The sequence below is a fragment of the Odocoileus virginianus genome, chromosome 15, assembly GCF_023699985.2.
Source record: "Odocoileus virginianus isolate 20LAN1187 ecotype Illinois chromosome 15, Ovbor_1.2, whole genome shotgun sequence".
Lineage (NCBI taxonomy): Eukaryota > Metazoa > Chordata > Mammalia > Artiodactyla > Cervidae > Odocoileus > Odocoileus virginianus.
The window spans coordinates 9,416,412-9,441,958 of NC_069688.1; the positions used below are offsets into that span (position 1 = coordinate 9,416,412).

The window sequence follows — 25,547 nt, forward strand, 5'->3', positions numbered from 1 at the left end:
GCCATCTCCTTTTCCAGGGGATCTTCCTGACCCAGGGCTCGAATCCGCAGCTCCTGTTGCATCTTCTGAATGGCAGGCAGATTCGTTACTGCTAAACCATGGGGGAAGCACAGTGTGAAGATGATGAGCCTGCATTACATCCCCAGATGAGAAATCAGGAATCAGGATCTCAGAGAGGTTTTCTCAAAGTTGCAGAGTTAGCAAGCAGATAGACTTCATATGTTCAAAATGGTAGTTTTGGGGTTTTCTCTCTGTAGTAAATGGTGTGGAAAGGCATGCCTCTCCATCATGGCAGGATTACTTGTGTTTGTTACAGTTAACTACTTAAATGAAAAAATAACTCAGCATTATCTTGTCTAGTTGTTTCTTGGACTAAGACACGCTACCTCATGTTTTATCTCCTTATAGATGGTGGGCCTTCAAATGTTGCAAGTGACTATCTAAATATATGAATATTATGAGGACAGTCAACACAGTTGGAATGTTCCATGACACAGACCCTGTAACAACTCTTCGTCAGGAATGTTCCACATTTACAATCTTACTGTCCTTTATTTCTGAGCATGTGTGTTTAAAAATAGATGCTCATTAAGTCTGTGAAGACTTGCCCTTCAAGTATTAAGGTCTCAGATATTCTTGGCACATACTGTTTCGGTGATGTACACAAGAGAGATGTGTCTTCCAGGCAGGGCAGCCAGCGGGCCATTCTGGAAGGCTGGTTGCCCCCAGTGAGTGATCTGAGAGAAGGGGATTGGTGTCAGGAGCCTGCAGATAGGATTTATGATCCCAGGGAAATTGCAGTACCTGCTGAAAGCCTTCAGAAGAGCAGCCAGTGTGTAGAGAGGTCGTTTTCACTTCTCATGCTCACTTGAGCCTGGTAAATTTGGAGAAGCATGTTGCTGACTCTATTTTAAAGACAAGGAAACTGAGTACCAGTGAGATTACAGACCTTGACCAGTCTCACAGAGATATCAGTGGCAGAGTTGGCATTTGAACCCAAGTCTGCCTTAAGCTGAAGACAATGTCCTTTGTGGCTCCAACCCATGGCCTCCCCACTGTTGAATGCTGTGACCTCAGCAGTGTCCTGGCTATCAGTGCTCTGAACAGCATCATCAGTGTGAAGTGGAAAAACAAAAAATAAATTAAACTGGATCAGTACCCAGGCATCTTCATCTTGGTGTCTCAGGCAACATGTCTTCAAAGAAAACAGCCTTGAGAAGGAAGGAAACAGATGAGGCCCTGTCTCTGCTGCTAACTGTGTGTGATCTTGGGAAAGAAAGTACTCCATGTCTCTGAGCTTTGATCATTTCATCTTCTGACATGGATCTCTTGACGTCACAGGGCTATTGTGAGTACTAAATAGAGTCTCAGATGTGGAGGGATGGTAAAAACATGGGATATGCTTGATTCATTCAGGCCCATGACTCACAATAATGCAGAAAACTCTGGGGGGTGGTGGCGATCATTTCTCTGATCCCCGCTCTGTGCTTTGTCCCTACTCTCTGATCACACTTCCTGCCCCATGGCTACCACACGGCTGGTGCTTTTAACTGTGCCCCCAGCTGATACATTGGAGTACAGGTGATCCAACTTCCAGCATCAGAAGCTGACAGATTAACTCTAGGACATTAATAATTGACAACCCAAACCTCACCAGTGCTTGTGCATTGAATTCTTCTAAAACAGGGATTCATAATCTGAAGTCCCATTCATTCACAGGGAGCTAATAAAGCATCTAAAATTGCATGAACAATTATATATGTCCATATGTGACTTTTTCTGGATAGAGGCTTGAGTTTCTGTCAGATACTTAAAAGTCCCAGTGAACCTAAATAGTTAAACATTTGTTCTAGCATATATAGTTTCATGACCATGTGACAGTCACCTAAGTTAGAATCTCCATCACCTTCAGCTGTTGCTGCTCTGTCATAACCAGTATCCAGTGTATCACTGAGTCCTACCTTGTGAATTCTCCAAAAGTGTAATTCTCCTCCAAGCTTACTTTGATCATTGAGACTTTTATCATCTGTCATCAGGAGTACTGAAATATTTGAAATGGTCTTCCTGCCTCTACTCTTGGTACCTCTGAGCTATCTTCTGCAGTCTTATCACAGGGACCTTCCCAAAATGCATATATAACCTGATGCTACTCTGCTTCTACTGGCTTCTTAACATCTGCAAGCGACCTTCTTTATACTTCATCATGGCCTTCAAGTCCCCTGACTGCCTGGTTCTAGTCTAGCATTTTAGTTGTGTGTGTGTGTGTGTGTGTGTGTGTGTGTGTGTTCAGTTGTGTCCAACTCTTTGTGACCCCATGGATGGTTGCAAAGAGACCCCGCCAGGCTCTTCTGTCCATGGAATTTTTCAGGCAAGAATACTGGAGTGGGTGCCATTTCCTCCTCCAGGGGATCTTCCTGACCCAGGGATAGAGTCAGTGTCTCTTGCATCTTCTGAGTTGGCACGAGGATTCTTTACCGGGATATATCTCCCAACTCCCTTTTACAAAATCTATGAACTCTCTAACAGGTGATCCCACACTGTTATATAGGGTTGGCAAGAAAGTTCATTTGGGTTTCCCTATAACATCTTATGGAAAAACCTGAATGAGCTTTTTGGCCAATCCAAATATGATTTTGCTCTTTCCTCTGTCTGGAACACCCTTTACCTTATACAGTTAACAAAGCACTTCTCAGTCTTCAGGGCCCAGTATTACAATGTCATGTCCATCATGAAGTCTTCTCCTTATCTCCCCTTGGAAGAGTGAGTCATTCCTTCCTTCATATTCCAAATCTCATCTCTTATGTGGTTGTTTCTACCAAATTGTATTTCCCTAATTCTGTAGATCTCTTCTTCCCATACCATACTCCCCTTTATATTGTCAGAGGTGACCAGGATGAGCAAAACTGGTCATCGGCAATAAACAGTTCACAGTTACAGTTTCTAAGTAAAAGTTTGTTGAATAAAAAAAATCAATAGTCTCAGAATTAATGTTGAAGAAGTAGGCAAACTGCAGACAACAGGAAGTGGGACCTGAGGTCAGTTTGCACCACACTTGACAAATCACACATCACACTGATTACTGCTTTGATCTGTAAAATGGGAGCAGAATGTCCATAATTGTGTATTGAAAATGATTGGGTCAGTGCATAGAGGCTTATATTTTGGAAAGGGCATTGAATTAGGAGTTAGGAACCCTAGATCTTAATATCAGCCTGCTATAAACTCCTTATCTGGCTTTGGCCAAATTTTTTTTTTGTCTAAGGGTCTCAGTGTTCTTAACAGTATAATATTGATCCAGAATGTCTCTCAGATCACTTCTAGCACTGAAATTTTATGAACCTAAGAGAATAAGCTATAACCCTACACTCTGGTCTAGTTTCCTGACTGTTTCTCAAAGAGAAATGGGAGATATGAAAACTACCACACCTCAATGAAAAATATATCTTTTAATTTGAGGACCTTCTCAGGTGACTCAGTGGTAAGAATCCGCCTGCCGTGCAGGAGACCCAGGTTCGGTCTCTGGGTCGGGAAGATCCCTTGGAGAAGGAAATGGCTACCCACTCCACTATTCTTGCCTGGGAAATCCCATGGACAGTGGAAATTGGCGGGCTACAGTCCATGGGGTCGCAAAGAGTCAGACACAACTTAGTGACTAAATAGCAGCAGTAGGAGGCAGCGGGGAAATAACATTTTGGTGGGGTTGATCTGGGATACTGTCAGTTCAGTTGCTCAGCCGTGTCTGACTCTTTGTGACCCCATGGACTGCAGCATGCCAGGCTTCCCTGCCCATCATCAACTCCTGGAGCTTGCTCAAACTCATGTCTATTGAGTCGGTGATGCCATTCAACCATCCTATCCTCTGTTGTCCCCTTCTCTTGCCTTTAATCCATCCCAGCATCAGAGTCTTTCCCAATGGGTCAGTTCTTCACATCAGGTGGGCAAAGTATTGCAGTTTCAGCTTCAGCATCACTCTTTCCAATGAATGTTAGGACTGATTTCCTTTAGCATTAACTGATTTGATATCCTTGCAGTCCAAGAGACTCTCAAGAGTCTCCTCCAACACCACAAGATATCTCAATTGTGTGAAACCCTGACATTAGTGTCTGATTTCCCATAAAAGCTTTTATGAGGCTCTTCTGAGTCAAAGATCCCCTGTAAGACCATCTAGAATTATGACTCAGGCTTGGTAAATTAATAGGAGGGTCAAGAGGCCCAAGAGCTATGACAAGAATCAAGATCTTAAATCTGGACCAGACTTCAAATCTGGCCGGGGTCCTTGAAACATATAAGCATGAATCACATGTCCTCTTAGAGAGACTGCGTGGGGTGAAATATTACTATTTGTCTATGTGTGCTGGGATATTTCTTTCATGATGATAAAAATTCTAGTATTAATGGTTTAGTAGAACCCCATGGGCAGAGGAGCCTGGCAGGGCTACAGTCCATGGGGTCATAAAGAGTGGGACCTGATGGAGGGAATAACACTTTCACTTCCACAAAAGGGTACTTGACCTATTTCAACTGTGTTGGCTCTTTTTGGGTAGTCATGTAATTTCTGAATCTTTGACACAGTCTTGAAGGGCAAACAAAGAAACAAACAGAAAATCTCTTAGGCGGTGCAAATACATATTAACACTTTTGTTTTAAAATAATTTTATTTATTTTTGGCTGTGCTGGGTCTTCATTGCTGCCTGGGCTTTTCTCTAGTCATGGTATGTGGGCTTCTCATTGAGGTGGCTACTCTCATTGTGGAGCCCCAGCTCTGGGGTGTGCAAGCTTCAGTAGTTGCGGCTCTTGGGCTCCAGAGCATAGTCTTGGTAGTTCTGGCACAGGGACTTATATGCTCCACAGCACATGGGATCTTTCTGGATCAGGGATTGAACCTGTGTCTCCTGCATTGGCAGGTGAATTCTTTACTACTGAGCCACCCAGGAGGCACTGCTGATGGTATTTTTAAAAGTAGATATAAAATTAACACAGAGAAATCCCTTGCATTCCTATACACTAACAATGAGAAAACAGAAAGAGAAATTAAGGAAACAATACCATTCACCATTGAAACAAAAAAAATAAAATACTTAGGAGTATATCTACCTAAAGAAATGAAAGACCTATACATAGAAATCTATAAAACACTGATGAAAGAAATCAAAGAGGACACAAATAGATGGAGAAATGTACTGCGTTCATGGATTGGAAGAATCAATATTGTGCAAATGAGTATACTATCCAAAGCAATCTATAGATTCAATGCAATCCCTATCAAGCTACCAACAGTATTTTTCACAGAACTAAAACAAATAATTTCACACTTTGCACGGAAATACAAAAAACCTTGAATAGCCAAAGCAATCTTGAGAAAGAAGAATGGAACTGGAGGAATCATCCTACCTGACTTCAGGCTCTACTACAAAGCCACAGTCATCAAGACAGTATGGTACTGGCACAAAGACAGAAATATAGATCAATGGAACAGAATAGAAAGCCCAGAGATAAATCCATGTACCTATGGACACCTTATCTTTGACAAAGGAGGCAAGGATATACAATGGAAAAAAGACAACCTCTTTAACAAGCGGTGCTGGGAAAACTGGTCAACCACTTGTAAAACAATGAAACTAGAACACTTTCTAATACCATACACAAAAATAAACTCAAAATGGATTAACGATCTAAATATAAGACCAGAAACTATAAAACTCCTAGAGGAGAACTTAGGCAAAACACTCTCTGACATAAATCAGAGCAGGATTCTCTATGACCCACCTCCCAGAATATTGGAAATATAAGCATAAATAAACAAATGGGACCTAATTAAACTTAAAAGTTTTTGCACAACAAAGGAAACTATATGCAAGGTGAAAATACAGCCTTCAGAATGGGAGAAAATAATAGCAAATGAAGCAACAAAGGATTAATCTCAAAAATATACAAGCAACTCCTGCAGCTCAATTCCAGAAAAATAAATGACCCAATCAAAAAATGGGCCAAAGAACTAAACAGACATTTCTCCAAAGAAGACATTCAGATGGCTAACAAACACATGAAAAGATGCTCAACATCACTCATTATCAGGGAAATGCAAATCAAAACCACAATGAGGTACCATTACATGCCAGTCAGGATGGCTGCTATCCAAAAGTCTACAAGCAATAAATGCTGGAGAGGGTGTGGAGAAAAGGGAACCCTCTTACACTGTTGGTGGGAATGCAAACTAGTACAGCCACTATGGAGAACAGTGTGGAGACTCCTTAAAAAACTGGAAATAGAACTGCCATATGACCCAGCAATCCCACTCCTGGGCATACACACCGAGGAAACCAGATCTGAAAGAGACACGTGCACCCCAATGTTCATCATAGCACAGTTTATAGTAGCCAGGACACGGAAACAACCTAGATGCCCATCAGCAGATGAATGGATAAGGAAGCTGTGGTACATATACACAATGGAATATTACTCAGCCATTAAAAAGAATTCATTTGAATCAGTTCTAATGAGATGGATGAAACTGGAGCCCATTATACAGAGTGAAGTAAGCCATAAAGATAAAGACCAATACAGCATACTAACCCATATATATGGAATTTAGAAAGATGGTAACAATAACCCTATATGCAAAACAGAAAAAGAGACACAGATATACAGAACAGACTTTTGGACTCTGTGGGAGAAGGCGAGGGTGGGATGTTCTGAGAGAATAGTATTGAAACAAGTATACTATCAAGGGTGAAACAGATCATGGGCCCAGGTTGGATGCATTGGACAAGTGCTCAGGGCTGGTGCACTGGGAAGACCCAGAGGGATGGGACGGAGAGGGAGGCAGAAGGGGGGATCAGTATGGGGAACACATGTAAATCCATGGCTGATTCATGTCAATGTATGGCAAAAACCACTACAATATTGTAAAGTAATTAGCCTCCAACTAATAAAAATAAATGGAAAAAAACCCAGAATATACATACTTAAAGTGAGCTTGTAAGACCTATATTATAATTCCAGTTTTGACACTTATTAATTGGTCATTTTAACCAAGTCACCTACCTTCAGTGGGCTCCCAATTTCCCTGCATTGTGAAAGTCTAAATAATAATTTGAACCTTCTTGTGAAAGGTAAAAGAAATTAAGCTCCAAGCACAGGGCTTGCTGTATGGAAAGTTATCAATGAATATGCAAACCAGCTATAAAAACAGTGAAAGCGAAGTCACTCAGTCCGACTCTTTGTGACTCCATGGACTGTAGCCCACCAGGCTTCTCCATCCATGGGATTATCCAGGCAAGAATACTGGAATGAGTTGCCATTTCCTTCTCCATAAACAGTAGTAGAGGGTTAAAAAATGAACCTTTATTGTGTAAAAGAAGTAAACCTCAACCTCATCTTCATATATATTAATCTAACTACTTTAGGTCATGGCCATTATTGCATGAGGTAATGAGATTCTGAAGGGCACAGGTTCCATGGAAAATTCCAGTGTCCTAATAACTTCAAAATATTGCAGCTTAAAATATGAAACCAGTTGGAATGGATGGAAAGTTCTTCAGAAATCTAGTATCTTTTTTTTTTCCTTTTTGAATTTATTTAGTTTAAACAAAGCACTAAGTCTATCCTGGGAATACTATTTCTGTCTCCCTCTATTTGAAGCATTCTATGCTTTAGGAACTTTTTTGAATTTTAGTAGCTTTTTAATGTACAATTTTTTTCTTTGATCTATTGTTTGTGGTGTCTAAAATGCTCATTTAATTCTGCCTTCCATGTATTATTATTTAAATGTTTCTTGCTTTAATCGAATCATTATTTTTTTGCCTAATATTTCTTGAATAGTACAGAGTACTCTAAAGGGAAAAAAAGGTGAACTGTGAATGGATTGGCTATATCCTGGAGAAATATAAATATACACACTCTTCTGGGTTTCCCAGGTGGTGCAGTGGTAAAGAATCCTCCTGTCAATGCAGGAGGCACAGGAGATGCAAGTTTAATCCCTGGGTCAGGAAGATCCCCTGGAGAAGGAAATGGCAACCTGGAAAATCCCATGGACAGAGGAGACTGATGGGCTGCAGTCCATGGGATCTCAAAGAGTTGGACACAACTTATTGCCTGGGCATGTACACACGCACACTTCTATGTGCAACAAACAAAATATTTAAATGCAACTTCAGGATTTAATAGCTCTGAAGCCATTCATGCACTCGAAGACCACTGCTAAGAATTCCATTCTAGATTATGACTTTTGTCTAGAAATTCACACTTCCCCCTCTTCCACACTCTGCTTTGAAGCCCACCTAAAGTGAAATGTGATCTTCCAAACCTATGTAAAATGGGCACTTGTTTTTCACTTATCAGTCAATGTCAACATTATCTACACATATTCCCTGCTATTAATTTGAGAGACAGATTTTAAAGATGTTTTGTTTTTCCACAAATTCTTATATATTAATAACAACAACAGTAATAACTTGTATAGTAGGTTTCAGTTTTCAGAGCTTTTTTCTCTGATTTATTCCACTCTCAACAACCTTTTGAGGTGGTAAGAGTGGACATTTGTTGATTTATGACTGTCCAGCATCCATTAATTTGAGGGACCTAAGTAGCCCCCACTTGGTACAATCTCAGTGGGACTATTGATCAGTGTCCACTGCCCTCCGAATAGAGGACTGGAGGCCCCTGGAGGCCATGTGCTCTCTTCCCTTGAGATTCTTTCTCTCACTATTTCAGAGAAGCCAATGGATTTGTAATCTACACTTAGTCGATTACAGTCTTTCTCCCTCAAGTCTGCATGTACATCCAGTGAATCACTGCGGGAGTGGGGGGTGGGCAATGGTCCGGATCTTTCATTTCAGGTGTGCGCTCTGCTGAGTTGGTAGGATGCTCTGGTTACCTTGATCCTATACTGATTTTCATTCCGATTTTTGCCTCATTCCTCAGGCTGTATACAAGCCTTTCAATTTACTTTGTGACATCTTTGACAACATTCCAATACATTCCCTTTTTAAGTTTACCAGATTTAGGCTGAGTTGCCGCCAGGAAAGAACTTAAACAATGGAGAGAACACAGTAGATGTTTAAAAAATCTCCATATTACATACAAGAATGTAGAGTTGCAATTTAACAGTAGAAAGTGAAGCCAGACCTTTAAGACTTTATGTCTTAATTTAAGACTCATACTGTTCTACAATTTTTCTTGCACATTTGGTAACTCCTTGTTTTTTTGTTTGTTTGTTTATATGTGTGTATATATATGTGTGTGTATATATATGTATATCTGTACACACACACATAGATACACACATACATATGTGTGTATGTATATATGTGTGTGAGTATGTATGCATGTGTATGCACACACACATATTTATGTGTTACATATATGTGTGTCTGTGTATGTATATATGTGTGTATGTATGCATGTGCACGCATACACACATATATTTATGTGTTATATGTGTGTGTCTCTGTGTGTATATATGTGTGCATGTATATACATATGAGTATGTATGCATGTGCATACATACATATATTTATGTGTGTTGTGTGTGTATGTGTATATGTATATATGTGTGTGAGTATGTATGCATGTGTATGCACACACATATATTTATGTGTTATATATGTGTGTGTGTCTGTGTGTATGCATATATGTGTGTATATATGTGTGTGAGTATGTATGCATGTGTATGCACACACACATTTATGTGTTATGTGTGTGTGTCTGTATGTGTGTGTATGTCTGCAGGTATGCTCAGTCGCTTCAGTCATGTCCAACTCTTTGAAACCCCAGAGGAGCCCTCCAGAGTCCTCTGTCTGTAGGATTCTCCAGGCAAGTATACTGGAGTGGGTTGCCATGCCCTCCTCCAGGGGAACTTTTATAAATGTATATGTACACACACACACACACACACACACACACACACACACACACATGGACTCCCCAGGTGGTTCAGGCAGTAAAGAATCTGCCTGCCAATGCAGGAAACCCAGGTTTGATCCCTGGGTTGGGAAGATCCCCTGGAGAAGGGCGTGGCAACCCACTCCAGTATTCTTTTTTCTTTAAATTATTTATTTTTTAATTGAAAGATAATTGCTTTACAGAATTTTGTTGTTTTCTCTCAAAACCTCAACATGAATCAGCCATATGTCTACATATATCCCCTCCTTCTTGAAACTCCCTCCCATCTTCCTCCCCACTCCTCCCCTCTACGTTGATACAGAGCCCCTGTTTGAGTTTCCTGAGCCATAGAGCAAATTCCCATAGGCTATCTATTTTACATAGGGTAATGTAAGTTTCCATGTTATTCTTTCCTTACATCTCACCCTCTCCTCCCCTCTCCCCATGTCCATAAGTCTATTCTCTATGTCTGTTTCTCCATTGCTGCCCTGTAAATAAATTCTTCAGTACCATTTTTCTAGATTATGTATATATGCATTAGAATATGATACTTATGTTTCTCTTTCTGACTCACTTCACTCTGTATAACAGGCTCTAGGTTCATCCACCTCATTAGAACTGCCTCAAAGTTCTTCCTTTTTATGGCTGAGTAATATTCCATTGTTTATATATACCACAACTTCTTTACCCATTCATCTGTCAATTGACACCTAGGATGCTTCCATGTTCTAGCTATTGTAAATATTGCTGCAGTGAACAATGGGATACATGTGTCTTTTTCAATTTTGGTTTCCTCAGGGTATATGCCTAGGAGTGGGATTGCTGGGTCATATGGTCACTTTATTCCTAGTTTTTTAAGGAATCTCTATACTGTCTTCCATAGTGCCTGTATCGATTTACATTACCACTAGCCGTGCAAGAACGCTCCCATTTCCTCCACACCCTCTCCAGAATTTATTGCTTGTAGACTTTTTGATGATGGCCACTCTGACTGGTGAGGAGGGGAACCAGGAGGGAACAGGGGAACAAGGGGTTGCAAAGAGACAGGCATGACTGAACTATTAATATACATCAGTTCAGTTCAGTTGCTCAGTCATGTCCAACTCTCTGTGACCCCATGGACTGCAACACGCCAGGCTTCCCTATCCATCACCAACTCCTGGAGCTTACTCAGACTCATGTCCATTGAGTTGGTGATGCCATCCAACCATCTCATCCTCTGTCATCCCCTTCTCCTCCCACCTTCAATCTTTCCCAGCATCAGGATCTTTTCCAGTGAGTCAGTACTTTGCATCAGGTGGCCAAAGTAATGAAGTTTCAGCCTCAGCATCAGTCCCTCCAATGAATATTCAGGACTGATTTCCTTTAGGATGGATTGGTTGGATCTCCTTGCAGTCCAAGGGACTCTCAAGAGTCTTCACTGACACCACAGTTCAAAAGTATCAATTCTTTGGTTCTCAGGTTTCTTTATAGTCCAACTCTCACATCCATACATGACTACTGAAAAACCATAGCTTTGACTAGATAGACCTTTGTTGGCAAACTAATGTCTCTGCTTTTTCATATGCTTTTTAGGTTGGTCATAGCTTTTCTTTCAAGGAGCAAGTGTCTTTTAATTTCATGGCTGCAGTCACCATCTACAGTGATTTTGGTGCCCCCCCAAATAAAGTGCATCACTGTTTGCATTGTTTCCCCATCTATTTGCCATGAAGTGATGGAACTGGATGCCATGACCTTAGTTTTCTGAATGTTTAGTTTTAAACCAACTTTTTCATTCTCCTGTTTCACTTTCATCAAAGGCTCTTTAGTTCTTTGCTTTCTGCCATAAGGGTGGTGTCATCTGGCATATCTGAGGTTACTGATATTTCTCCTGGCAATCTTGATTCTAACTTGTGCTCCACCTGGCCTGGAATTTCACATGATGTAGTCTGCATATGAGTTAAATAAGCAGTGTGACAATGTACAGCCTTGATATATTCCTTTCCAATTTGGAACCAGTCTGTTGTTCCATGTCCAGTTCTAACTGCTGCTTCTTGACTTGCATACAGATTTCTCAGGAGGCAGGTAAGGTTGTCTGGTATTCCCATTTCTTGAAGAATTTTCACAGTTTGTTGTGATCCACACAGTCAAAGACTTTGGTGTAATCAATAAAGTAGAAGTAGTTGTTTTTCTGAAATGCTCTTGCTTTTTCTATGATCAAACAGATGTTGGCAGTTTGATCTCTGGTTCCTCTGCCTTTTCTAAATCTAGCTTGAACATCTGGAAGTTCACGGTTCACATACTGTTGAGACCTGGCTTCGAGAATTTTGAGCATTACTTTGCTAGCATGTGAGATGAGTGCATTTGTGTGGTAGTTTGAACATTCTTTGGCATTGCCTTTCTTTGGGATTGGAATGAAAACTGACCTTTTCCAGTCCTGTGGTCACTGCTGAGTTTTCTAAATTTGCTGGCATGTTGAGTGTGGCACATCCACAGCATCATCCTTTAGGATTTGAAATAGCTCAACTGGTATTTTATCACTCCCACTAACTTTGTTTGCAGTGTTGCTTCCTAAGGCCCACTTGACTTTTCATTCTAGGGTGTCTGGCTCTAGGTGAGTGATCACACCATTGTGGTTATCTTGGTCATGAAGGTTTTTTTTTTTTTTATAGTTCTTCTGTACAAAACACACACATACACACACGCATACATATAGCACACATATAATACAACACACACACACATATATGTATATACATTCACACACATGGGCTTTCTGTGTGGCTCAGTGGTAAGGAATCCACTTGGCAATGCAGAGACATGAGTTTGATCCCTGGGTTGGGGAGATCCCCTGGAGAAGGAAATGGCAACCCTCTCCAGTATTCTTCCAGGGAAGTCCCTTGGACAGAAAAGCCTGGCAGGCTGCAGTTCATGAGGTCTCAAAGAGTCGGACATGACTAAAATAACAGCAAAAAATATAAACACACACACACAAAATCATGTATGTACAGGCATGTATATATATATGTATGTATGTATAATCATTTGAGTGTTCCTGGTGTGAAAGCAAGGACTCAATAGAATTCTACCTTGAACTTTGTATTAGTGAAAGTTAACTTCAGCTAAATTAACAGAAAAATCCAAAATAAGAATATTTTAAAACAAGACCACTCCCCTACTTTCTCACATAAACTAAATTTAGAAGTCAGAACTGTTTTAGCATTTGTAAAAAGTTGTCAAACTGAGTCAAAGCTTCTTCTAACCCCTCAAAATCCCTAGGATGTGGCTCTTGTTCTCTTGACTACAGATGGCCTCTACATCATATGTGTTCCCAGGCCTAGGGTCGAGGAGAGAACCGAGGAGGAACATGTGTATGTCCCTGTAAAAGCCTTACTGGCTTGTGGACACAGCGGGGAAGGGAGAGGGTAGGACACATTGAGAGGGTAGCGTTGGAACATACACACTACCATATGTAAAATAGACAGCCCGTGGGAATTTGCCATGTGACCCAGGGAGCTCATACGCCTGCTCTGTGACAACCTATGGGGTGAGATGGGGTGGGAGGTAGGAGGGAGGTTCAAGAGAGAGGGGACGTAGATGTATCTATGGCTGCTTCATGATGCTGTATGGCAGAAACCAACACAACGTTGTAAAGCAATTATCCTCCAGTTAAAAATAAATAAATTAAAAAAAATTATTGGCAGTACCACTCAGCATCTGTGTTTATACTTCATTGGCCAGAACTCAGTCATGTCATATCCTAGCTACACAGGAGACCTAGAGCATATTTTTTTAGCTGGAACAACAATCTGCGCATGCTCAGTTGTGTCCGACTCTTTGCCACCCCATGCATGGCAGCCCACCAGGCTCCTCAGTCCATGGGCTTTTCCAGGCAAGAATACTGGAGTGGGTTGCCATTGCCTACTCGAGGGGATCTTCCCGACCCAGGAATCAAACCCACATCTCCTGTGTCTTGTGCATTGGAACAACAATAGGCCCAGATAAAAATGAAGATTATAAAAATTTAATTTTCTTTGATTGTGTATGTATTTTATAATTATATATAGTTTTATGATAAATATATACTCTGATGAATTTTCTCAAACTAAATATATTTCTGTAAGCAACATGCAAGTAATGAAACAGAACATTACTCACACCTAAAATGAGAATTCTTTACATAAAGAAAAGAAGGGAATAGATACTTGTTGGCAACTGGTGGTCTCTGGCATAAACTCCAAACCACACTGAACCACAGTAATTTGCTGAGTATTTGACATAAGCAACCACTTCTTTTTCTAACTGAATCACCATCCAATCAGTATTTTCATCACAGCATCCCCAGTCACAAGCTCGTGACCAGCACAGAAAAGATGCTCACTAAATTAAATATATGTTGCATAATTGATTGAGTAAATGAACTTAAACTTCTGCCAGAGCTGAAATATTGAATTAACCAATTTGTACCTGAATTTACAGGAAATGTTTCATAAAATGTTTGAACTTGTACAGGAAGAGAAGGTAGAAAGTTACATCAAATTTGCTAATGGATATTTCCTTGTGGTTACAGCTGAGAAGTTAGTTACTAAGTTTCAAGCACTTAGCATTTTATATGTGTTCTTATTTAATTTGTACAGCAAGTTAGGTAGTATTATGCATGCTAAAAACTGAGGCTCAGAGGGATGGAGTCGCTGGTCCAAAGTTATCTGATTAGTAGCATTTTCCTAAAATTTCTCTTCCTGTATCACTTCTCTATGTAAAAATTTTAAGTCTTTGTCTTTTTTTCTTCCTACAAAGACTTTTTAGGTTCATTTCATTTTTTCTCTGATTTCCCCAAATACTCTATATTCTGTCTTTTAATCCACTCTTTCTAGTCTCCATTTTACTTCTACATACACACACACACAGTATCTCAATTTGCTTATTTACTTGGCCGTGGAGCCTCCGTTTAGATGTCACTTCCTTCAGGAATTCCAGCCCACCCCTCTGGGTCAATTTCCTCCCTTTTGTAGTCCCACCTCGTGTCACCTCTCATCAGAGCATGTCTCGGCTTTCTTGTGATCCTAGCGTTCTTGTTCCATAACTGGATAATAAGCTTGAGAAGACCGTAGCTTGTCCACTGCTTTATATGCAAGCACAAAATAGCCACTTAGAAATAACTGTCCAGTGAGTGAATGAATGAATCAGTGAATACATGGATGAAGCAATGGAGCTATGGTTCAAAGCCACTTCGAGGCAATCCCCAAACTTGTGTGTCTATCTAACCCAATGATATTCAGCATCACTTGAGAGCCCCTGTCAGCAAGAAAAAGACCTGTCTTGGCTTACAGAATCCAAGATGGGCTTTATCTTCCCCTGAACATCGTTCACCCACCTGGTTTTGCCATAGAATGTGGCTCTTTTCTTTGCTATAAAACATGTTTCTTCACACTGCATCTCTCATCCTGACACGAACAGTCATAAAATGTCTTTGTGTAACTTCTATCCTGATGCTTGCTTTCCACTCATTCCACTAACAAGCTGACACTTTTTGAGGCTCTAGAACTCTAATTGGTGAGACCTATCAGCTTTGGTGTGGTGTGTCACCAGGGAACACTGATTGCCTCGTCATTCCAAGTGCTGGCGGCATGGACACTGATGTGTGTGCTGTGGGGCAAAGTCCAGGGTGAGTCCCGGGAGAGCATCGCTGGTCCACTGAAGCACTTCCATCTTTAGCTGTTTGGATTCTGTGAGCTGCATCAGCGGGGGTTTGATTTGCTGTTAAGGGTAGGTGAACTCAATAAATAAGGGCGGTTTTCCCCTCTTATTGTTTCATTTCCAGCGCAGCCCCTGTCCAGACATGGCAGAAGCCATTTATTGCGGATGCAAAGCTGTGACTGGGGCAGCTTGAACAGCCTGATATACGTGCTCTGTCTGGGCTTTTTATAGGGCAGCTGTTTCTCCGAGGATCAAGCTCAGGTATTGGGAGTGTGAATTATGAGTCCTAATCAACTTGGTCATGCTTTGTGGCCTGGGAAAAGCCAGAGTGTTTCCCTTTTATGATTTGAGAGTGCACTTTTTGCAGCCTGTGGAGCAATTAGCCAATCTTTGAAATGGATACCCCGTAAACGTGGCGTGTCCTTGGAGAGCCACCACGACAGGTTACTCTGGAAGGGGAGGCTGTGAGGGGGTCCCACGACTGCTTTAGTGCTTGCTGAATGGCCTGCAAGTCGGGGGAAAACTGTTTACTGTAAGAGAAAGAAGATAAGACTTCCAGACAGACAGGAACATCAACACATCCATGGCTGTCCCTCCCCCTACGGAATCATCAAAGTGTCAAAGAGATTCCACTAGAGGCTCCAAAGGACCGTGCTGTTTACTTTATTCTGAAAGTTCTCCTGTCTCTCTGATTGTAACATTGATTTTGTCAGGACCAATATTACCTTTGTGTAGAGGAAGTGAGGATCTCCAGAAACGGTTAAGGAGTGTACATTTAAAAAAATGTATTGAGATGAATTCATTTAATGTAAAATTAACCATTTTAAAGCAAGCAATTCATCAGTACTCAGTATATTTACATTGGTGTGCAACCACCACAACTGTCTAGTTGCAAAATATTTTCATCACTCCCAAATAAAACTCTAAAGCCATCAAGCAGTTCCTCCCCACCCTCCCCTCTCCCAAGCCTCTGGCAACCTCCAAGCTGTGTGCTGTTTTTACAGACTTACCTATTCTGAATATTTCATATAGAAGAGGAATCATACAGTGTGACCTTCTGTGTCTGACTTCCTCCCTTGTACATATTTAAGGAAACTGTATTAATTTAGATGACTTCATATCAGGTGAAAAGATAGCTTAGTTCCAGAGCTCTGGTTCTAGAAAGCAGTACATTATCACTTATTTGGTATGAGGACTGGAAATATGAAAAAACAAAACCCATTGAAAACAAAGTATTACTGTTCTTAATAAATAGAACCATTATCTATCCAATTTCCAAACTTCAAACTGAGAGGTCAGCTGTGATTCCTCCCTATCCTCTATCTCCAACATCTATTTAACTACCAATTCTTCTTTATAAGTTGTTAGAGATTCTTTACTGTACTAATGTTTCTCTACCAGACTGTCACTTCTAAAAAAATGCCAGTACTCTGTCATTTGCTTTCTGGACTGCCAAAACAGCCTTCTGGTTGGCTTCTAGCTTCAGTCTTCACTCTCTGTAACTCACTTTCCAAGAAGTAGCTTTTGGGGTCCTCTTCAATAACACACACAAACATGCTTATTACCCTATGGAAAACCTTCAAAGTTTTTGCTGCCTTCAAAATATGAACAATGAAACCTGGCAAAAATATAACTCTAGAGTTACCCTTCTCTGTTCTCAGGCTTCGGTCCTCCCTGCCGTGTTCCATCTCTTCTAAACTTTCTTGAGGTCCTGACTGTACTCCATGTTTTTGTCCTTCATAAATCTGTTTTCACTAGTTTTTTCCTGGAATGCCCCCTTCCTTCCCCCTTTATCACCTGCATATCCTCTGCATTTCATTTCAGAACTCAGCTTAGATGCCACTTCTTCTAGGAAGTTTCCCTTCCACCTCCCACCCTCCCAGCTCCTGCAATTTGTCACCCTCCTCTGCTCACATCAACCCCTGGAATCAGACTTTTAATTGCCTTGTTTGGTTCTTGTCTCTTCCCTGAACTGTATAACATTTGAAGACAAGGATCATGGCTCAGTTATTTTTGATTTCCCAGTGCCCAGTGTAAGACTTGGTACTATTTATTGATGGGTCATGGAATATTGGAAAAGTTTAACTGACTGGTCTTGAGAGGCCAGAGAACAAAGGTTCACTATATAATATTATGTGATACTCAATGAGTTGAAGGAAATAATGCCCATCTAGAGTTAAAAGACTAAATATCAGACTCTCCCTGAACACTGCTCTCTCGCCCTATACACACAATCAATGACCTTTCCTTCTTGTGAAAATTTTGCAAGACTTTAGACTTCATCACATTCGGGACCAGTGTTCTGACCTCAGTTTTTTGGAATGGAAGAACAAAACTGAATGCAACAGCCCTGAAGGAAACTCACCCAATGAAACCAGACTCAATGAGAGCTGGCAGTTAAATACGTCTGTGTGTCTGTGTGGTCACTGAATCAACCACTGGTCATTGAGTTGGGGTTTGGAAGACCATCTTACAGGGACTGAGGCTGATTGATTTACTGGCCATCCCAGCAGACTCAAACGTTTGCGGGATTTGTTTTTATGGTTTTTGCCCCCCAACCCCCATGCAGAGTTGGTCATTCCTACATTTGTTCTTAACATACCGCAGAGTGCAGACAACCGCTATGGCATGATATGGCTATAATTATTTAAGGATGTAGCTGTCTCTCTTTGAGGCTAGGAATTGCTTCTCAAATTCTTCTTTATATCTCTTGTATGAATCAAAGAAAACTGTATAGATGAAGTACTTAAACTGATATATTTAATAGCACTTAATAGTTATTTCATAAGAGTGAAATTGTCTGTTTCATAAGAGTGAAATTGTGTCTGATTCTTCTCTAGTACTACTGTAGTTTCAAAAAGCTCTCTCAATTATTCTTGGTATTATTATATAAATTAATAAATTCATCTTAATCAAGAAGCATGATAGTATTACTGATAACACATCATTTTCCACATTCTGTGGATTTAATTGTGTTCCTATATCAGAGATGGTCCTGGGACCAACGGGCATGGTTCTACTTGTTAGCATTCTGTGTTCTCAAAACCTCATTAGGGAATATATGTTATTAGGAGCAACTCAATACAAAAACGCACATTTATTGTGATAGCATATATGTGTCAATATATCAAATTTTAGTTGAGGCTGAAAAATGGTTTGAAGTGAAATTAAAGGCTGTCTACCCTAGTGATGACCCTAATGCAGTGTGTCTGGTCTACTTGACCACAGCCAGACCTGGAATCTGTGGGCATCCTTTGCAAGGGACATTGTCTTGCTTCAATTATGCCTTTTGGTAAAGACAGTTTTTTGTTTGGTTTTTTTTTTTTTTTCTGGTTTCCAGTTTCTTGGAAAAGATAAAGAGATGCCTCTGGCTCAGAGTTACACAGTTGAGAGACAAGGAGCATTATTCTCCTTGTGGGAATCTGAGAATGTCAGTCAGAGACCTGCCCTGTCAGTTCAGAGGACAGCAAGGATCTTCCCACATTCTTTTCTCTGACTCTGTTTCCCAGAGGATGTGTCCAGTTATTTTAGTGAGTCATGAAAAATCCCTAGAGGTACCATACTTGCCTGAATTTTGTGCTTTCCCCCCCCTCCTCTGAAGAAAATGATGGTGGAGGGTAAATGAATCGTGCTGATGATATAAAAAGAGGAGAGGGATCTAGGACAAAAGTGGCAAAAGACCTAGTCATGAAATCATGAAACTGTAAATCTGTGACCTTGGTCAAAGCAGCTAAACTCTGTGAGCCTTAGTTTCTTCAACAAACTCAGAAAAATGGTGCCTGACTTTTTTTCCCTAAAAGATCAGAATGAAAAATAGGGATGCTATTTACTTAAATATGCATGATTATTATCTATCTTTAAAAGGAATGGTTTTATTTATTTATTTTTCTTTTTTTCTTTTTCTTTTAAAAAATATGGAACGCTTCACGAATTTGCGTGTCATCCTTGCGCAGGGGCCATGCTAATCTTCTCTGTATCGTTCCAATTTTAGTATATGTGCTGCCGAAGCGAGCACGGTTTTATTTTTTATCGAAGTATAATTGCTTCCCACTTGCTCCCCAAGTGGCACAGTGGTAAAGAATCCACCTGCCAATGCAGGAGACATAAGAGATGTGGGTTCTACCCCTGGGTTGGGAAGATCCCCTGGAGGAGGAAATGGCAACCCACTCCAGTATTCTTGCCTGGAGAATTCCATGGACAGAGGGGCCTGGTGGGCTACAGTCTGTGGGGTTGTAAAGAGTTGGACAGAATGGAGTGCACACACACACACACACACACACACACTCTCACACAATTGTTTTACAAAGTTGTGTTAGTTTCTGTCATATAATGAAGTGAATCAGCTATAGATGTATTTTTGTATTTATTTTAGATGATTAAATTTTAAATGATTGGTCATGCAGAAACTAGTTCAGCACCTCTTCAGTGCACTTATCTTAATGTGACCATTGAATCTGCGCACACAGGGAGAACTTTTGAGGGGCCATCAGTTTAGGTGAGCTCCTTGGTCCTGATTGCAATGGGTGACCTTACCAAAGTGCGTTTGGTCTCCCCCGGCGTCATATGTTGAAACTCTAACCCTCAACGTAGATCCGCTGAATAAGGAAATGGCAACCCACTCCCAGTAATCTTGCCCGGGGAATCCCATGGACAGAGGAGCTTGGTGGGCTATAGTCCCTTGGGTCACAAAAAAGTCGGACACGACTTAGCCACTAAACAAAATGTAATGGTATTAGGAGGTAAGTTAGGTCGTGGGGGTGGAGCCTCTGTGAATGGATTAATACCCTTATGAAAGAAATCCCAAAGAGCTCCCACACCCCTTCTGCCTTGTGAGGTTACAGTGAAAAGAAGTGGATTTAGAACTTAGAATGGTTGTGACACGTCATCAAACTAGCAGTCTCTTACACTCTGTTTTTCTTCATACTCGAAGTCAACAATAGAGGTAGAAGACATAGAAATAGAAAAAATACATATGTGTGTGTGCATTCCTTCCTCAGAGACAACATGCTATAATGGATCTATAATTTCAGGGATTTCGGTATCCCTGACTTCAGCCCTGGGAATGTAGGTTGAGAGGCCAAAGTAGTAAGGGAGATCGACTGTTGCCTATTGGCTGGTTGGGTGAGTTACTCATGTAGTAACTATTCGTGGATTACCTACCAGGTGTCAAGGTCTGTACTAGGCATAGTCTAGTGGATTTAAGCACATGAATGGCTATCTATGACACGAGGTAAGGCAGTACATGCTACTATATTAGAGTTAAGAACATATCGCTGTGTGAACACAGACTACCCCTGTCTTAGGCTCTAGGTGGTTTTGGAAGGATTCTCTGAGGAACGTGGGAGATATCCCACAATTAATCATTTGTGCAGGTTTTCCCAGTTCTGTGTTCTCCTAAACAATCAGTCGCTTATTCATGTTATTCTATAAAATGTTAAGTGCCAAGCCCTTCCCATGTAGTGAGTTCTCTTTGTGGACAGAAGTGAGCTTGGTGTGTTTGAAGTGTCAGGAAGGCTGTGTGAAAGGCGCTGTGCTTGCGATGCCACATGTTATGACAATGAACAAAACAGATGCTTATGGTCCTCCACAGCCTATAGTCTGTAAAGCAAAATTGCAGGCTTTTGCCTTTCACTCACCTCATGTACATCCTTGGGTAAATAACTTCGTGTCTCTAAACCGCCATTTCTCCAGGTGTAAAATTAGGAGGTAGGATAAGATGATTTCACTGTGTCAGCATTTGACCTTCTAGTCCTCCACATAATTCTCTCACAGCCCTTATAGCATTAAGTTCTCAACAAAAGTCAACTGTCGCTTGGTTTAAGGAGAAAAATGGATGGAAAACACATCTTGTTAGAGGCTCAGGTTTTTGAGAAGTGGCACTACCTTCTTGGGGAAGACATCTTTGCTTGATCGGATGTATTCAGCAGAAAGTAAGGGAACTGAGAGGAAATGAGAATGTCAGTGTCAAGTTCTGAAATACCTGTATGGGCGCTGAGGCTCACATCTGGGAACATTGTTTCAGTCTTACAAGATTCCTCTTTTGTGTAGGATGTATAACCAAAAGTTCTTTATCCCGTGGATATGAACTAAGGATATCACCCCCTTAGGTGATTTATTCCTAGCCATTTTACTATCCAGCATACAATTTGATTATTTTTTCCTCTGGTGCCAACTTACCACAAATAATAGTAATATGAGTTATCTATAATAGTTATAGACCATAGTTATAATTCTTGACCTAGATAAGTATGAATTCTCAAGCTGTTGCATAGGTAGGACTTCATTTCTCCCTCCCAACAGCAATATGATATAGGTTGGGTGAGGGCTATTATTCCCATTTTATAGATAGGAAACAGGTTCAGAGAGGCTTATTAACTCACCTGAAGTCTCACAGATAAGAAGCTTCAGAGGCGTGATTCCACTTCATTTGTTTCCAGAGAAATATTTAGAAATGAATGACTCAAACCAAAGGTAAGCCACTGAGCAAGAGAAATTATTTGCACCACGTATGCTAACCAGAGGACTCTACAAAATATAAAAAGAGCTACAAGTCAATAAGTAAAAGAGATGATTCAACAGGAAAACATGAGCAAGAAACTTGAGCAGAAACTTCATTAAAAGAGTATATTCAAATGATCAATAAACTTTTGAAAGGCTGCTCACCTTCCTTGATCATCAGGAAAATTATTTTCACCAAGCAGTATCACTGCACATTGATCAGAATGGCTCATCTGCAAAAGATGGAACATATCAAAACATGTTGAACAATAAATATATTATTTACAAGGAACTGATAGGGAATGATGATAATAGTTAATAGCAGGAAGAGCTACTGAATGTATTGGGCAACAGGAATTCTATATATATTGTTAGTGGGGGTGTAAATTGTTGCAGGCACTTTGGAAAAGTGACCATGTTAACTCAAGTTAAATATTTTCATACCCTATGACCCAGTAATTCTAGTCCTAGATATGCTAAAGAAAAGTGTGCATCTGCTGACAAAAAAATCATGTGCAGGAATGTTTATAACACCATTATTTATTATAGTCTGGAACTGAAGTTATCTAAATACTCATCCACAGAGAGATGAATAAACAAATTGTGATGTAGCCACACAATGGAATATTATACAGCAACGACAGTGAAGAGTAACACTATAGCTAACAATATTAATGTATCTTATAAACACGTAGTTTAGTGAAAGAAGCCCCGTGCAATGAAAGGGTCCCTACAATACTCTTATTGGTACTAGATATAAGGATAGAAGTTAGCTTTTGGTTGTGGAAGAGGATACAGAGGATTCTGGGGTGCTAAAGATGTTCGATTCCGTGATGTAAGTGCTGGTTCCATAGGCTTGTCAGTTTGTGATAATCCATGAAGCTGTATATTTATGATTTGTATACTTTCATATCTGTGTGCTATTCCTCAATAGCATTTTACTCAGTTCAGTTCAGTTGCTCAGTCATGTCTGACTCTGAGACCCCATGGACTGTAGCACACCAGGCTTCCCTGTCCATCACCAACTCCTGTGGCTTGCTGAAATTCATGTCCATTGGGTCGGTGATGCCATCCAACCATCTCATCCTCTCTCGTCCCCTTCTCCTCCTGCCTTCAATCTTTCCTATCATCAGGGTCTTTTCCAATGAGTCAGTTCTTCACATCAGGTGGCCAAAATATTGGAGCACTTTACTAAGTGGACCACATAGCAAACTAGAGCCTTCAGGACGCAATGACTATCTCTGTGTGCCAAGAAGAGAGATGATTCCATGAAAAATTACTAACAAATTTGGACATAGTGTATTTAAAAAGTAAAAGTGAGGAAGTAAAGAAGAATGCAAATTGGAATATCAGTGTGTGACTAGACCACTGGCCACCTGCTCAGATGAAGGAAAAAAGCTTCATGTGGATTAAGTAACGTGCTGAAGGTCCAGCAGCTCATAAGTGGTTCAGCTGGAATTCTCATCAATGTCTTTTTATTCCATAGCTCACGCTCCTTCAGCTATACCATCTCAGCAGGCAATATTTTACTTCAACCCTGAAACAGTAAAGAATGGGAAAAACAGAAGGAGGTAAAAGAGTAGACGTCATCAAGAAACGATTTAAAGTATTGGTTTAAAGTCTGCCTTTCACCATAATCTCTAGATCCTTATCTCCCTGTTAGCTCCTCTTTACAAGAGAAAAGTTCTTTAATTGAAAGAATGAGTGAGTGAATGAATGAATGGAGAGGAAAGTGGAGACAGCCTTTGGAGGAGTGCCATACTCCATCAAACTAACAGTCTCTAATGGCCTTTGGTTTTCATATTCTGAGTGAAGAAGCAAATAGGAAAAAAAGATTACATGCACACACACACACACAGACAACACACTTGCTTGGCCTACAGCTTCAGGGATCTCAATATCCCTAATTACAACTTATATTGCAGGCTACACAGAAGCACTGCTGATTCCAGCCCTGGCAGGACTCCTGTTCAAACATACTTCCCAGAAATCTTAGGCATCTTGCCACAGTAAGGAAACAATTTACGTCAGATTTTGAGCAGGGGACTCCGTCGAGGGTGGAGAGGAAGGCGGGGGCGAGTCGTTAAAGGTGGTAAGAGGAAGGCTTTTCATGGAGGCTACAGCTGATCACTTTTTCCCTGGTCCAGAAGGAGGACAAAGTGGTTATTATTCCTCTTTGGCTCACTGTGGCCCCAACAGCTCTGTTCTGAAAGTCAGGGGCTGCCTGGAGGTATCTCTGGGGATACAGAATGAGTCTGGCTATGATGCTAAAGAATTTTCCTCTCTTTTGCTGGCTCTCTTGATGGTTTGCCACAGTTAAAAGGTTTCTTTTGATTAATTATGGATAGTCTTTAATGTCCCCTCCCTTTAGTTCATGGACTGGTATTGAAATGACCTCAGAAATGATTGAGACAAACTTCTTCCCAAGGCAGGGATTATTTGTGTAGCCAAAAAATCATTCTCCATTCTATAAATATTTATTCCTTGTGACAGATATTGTTGGTATTCTACCTACTGTTCAGCTGTTCTTCCCTTCTCCTTGCTAACAGCACTTTCATGGATTTTTTTTTTTTTTTTTGGAGTGGAAGCATTATGCCCACAGCCAAGCAATAAATTTTTATTGGTGTAAGTCGATCATGATAATCTTATTCTCACTCTTTTAGCATTCTTGGAAACCCCAGTGTACCTCAGTTTTGTCCAAGGAGACCTAGGAAAATGAAATTTTCCTGCAGAATTCTTAAAGAGGTTTTGTTTTTCTGATGAAAAAGGAAAGACACACTGCAGTGTCCTTTCTCATTCTGGCCTCGACTGTAAATATGACACTTGCCACCTTGTGACCATGAGGTACTGGCAAGAAGGCTGTAGACTTTATTGATCTATTGAACAGACACAAGTTACTCTTATATAACTGTTAGTAGGAATGTAAATTGGTACAGTCACTGTGGAAAACAGCATGGAAGTTCCTCAAAACTTTAAAAATAGAACCAACATGCGATCCAGCAAGTCCACATTCCACCCCTGTGTATTTGTCCAAAGAAAATGAAAACATGAATTAGAAAAGATATATTCACTTCAGTGTTCATAGCAGAATTATTTATTATAGCCAAGATATAGAAGCAACCTAAGTGTCCAGGGACAGATGAATGGATAAAGATCTATATGTATCTATCTGTTTATCATATGCTGTATGTTTTCATTTATATATAGAATCATAAAAAACAAAACAAAGACATACAAGTATAACAAAACAGATATAGACACAGATACAGAGAACAAACTAGTTGTTGCCAGAAAGGATGTAGGGTGAAGACAGGGTAGAAGAGGTGAAAGAGATTAAGAGTTGCAAACTACTAGTTAGAAATCACAAGGATATAATGTAAGCATAGGCAAGCTAGTCAATGGTATTGTAATAAATTTGCATGGTGTGTGTAATCTATAAAAATGTTGAATTGCTATATTGTGTACCTGAAACAATTATCTCTCTGTCTCCT

The 25,547-nt window shown here is 40.4% G+C and overlaps 1 long non-coding RNA gene and 1 other non-coding gene across 3 annotated transcripts in view; one reads left to right on the top strand and one right to left on the bottom strand.

Moving 5' to 3' along the window:
* LOC110125911 (uncharacterized) overlaps window positions 1-25,547 on the top strand; it is a 102,423-nt gene that overhangs the window by 67,224 nt on the left and 9,652 nt on the right. The window lies entirely within an intron of this gene.
* LOC139038536 (U6 spliceosomal RNA) lies at window positions 19,467-19,573 on the bottom strand. Its single transcript, XR_011491577.1, has one exon. It is a non-coding gene; the product is annotated as a U6 spliceosomal RNA (small nuclear RNA).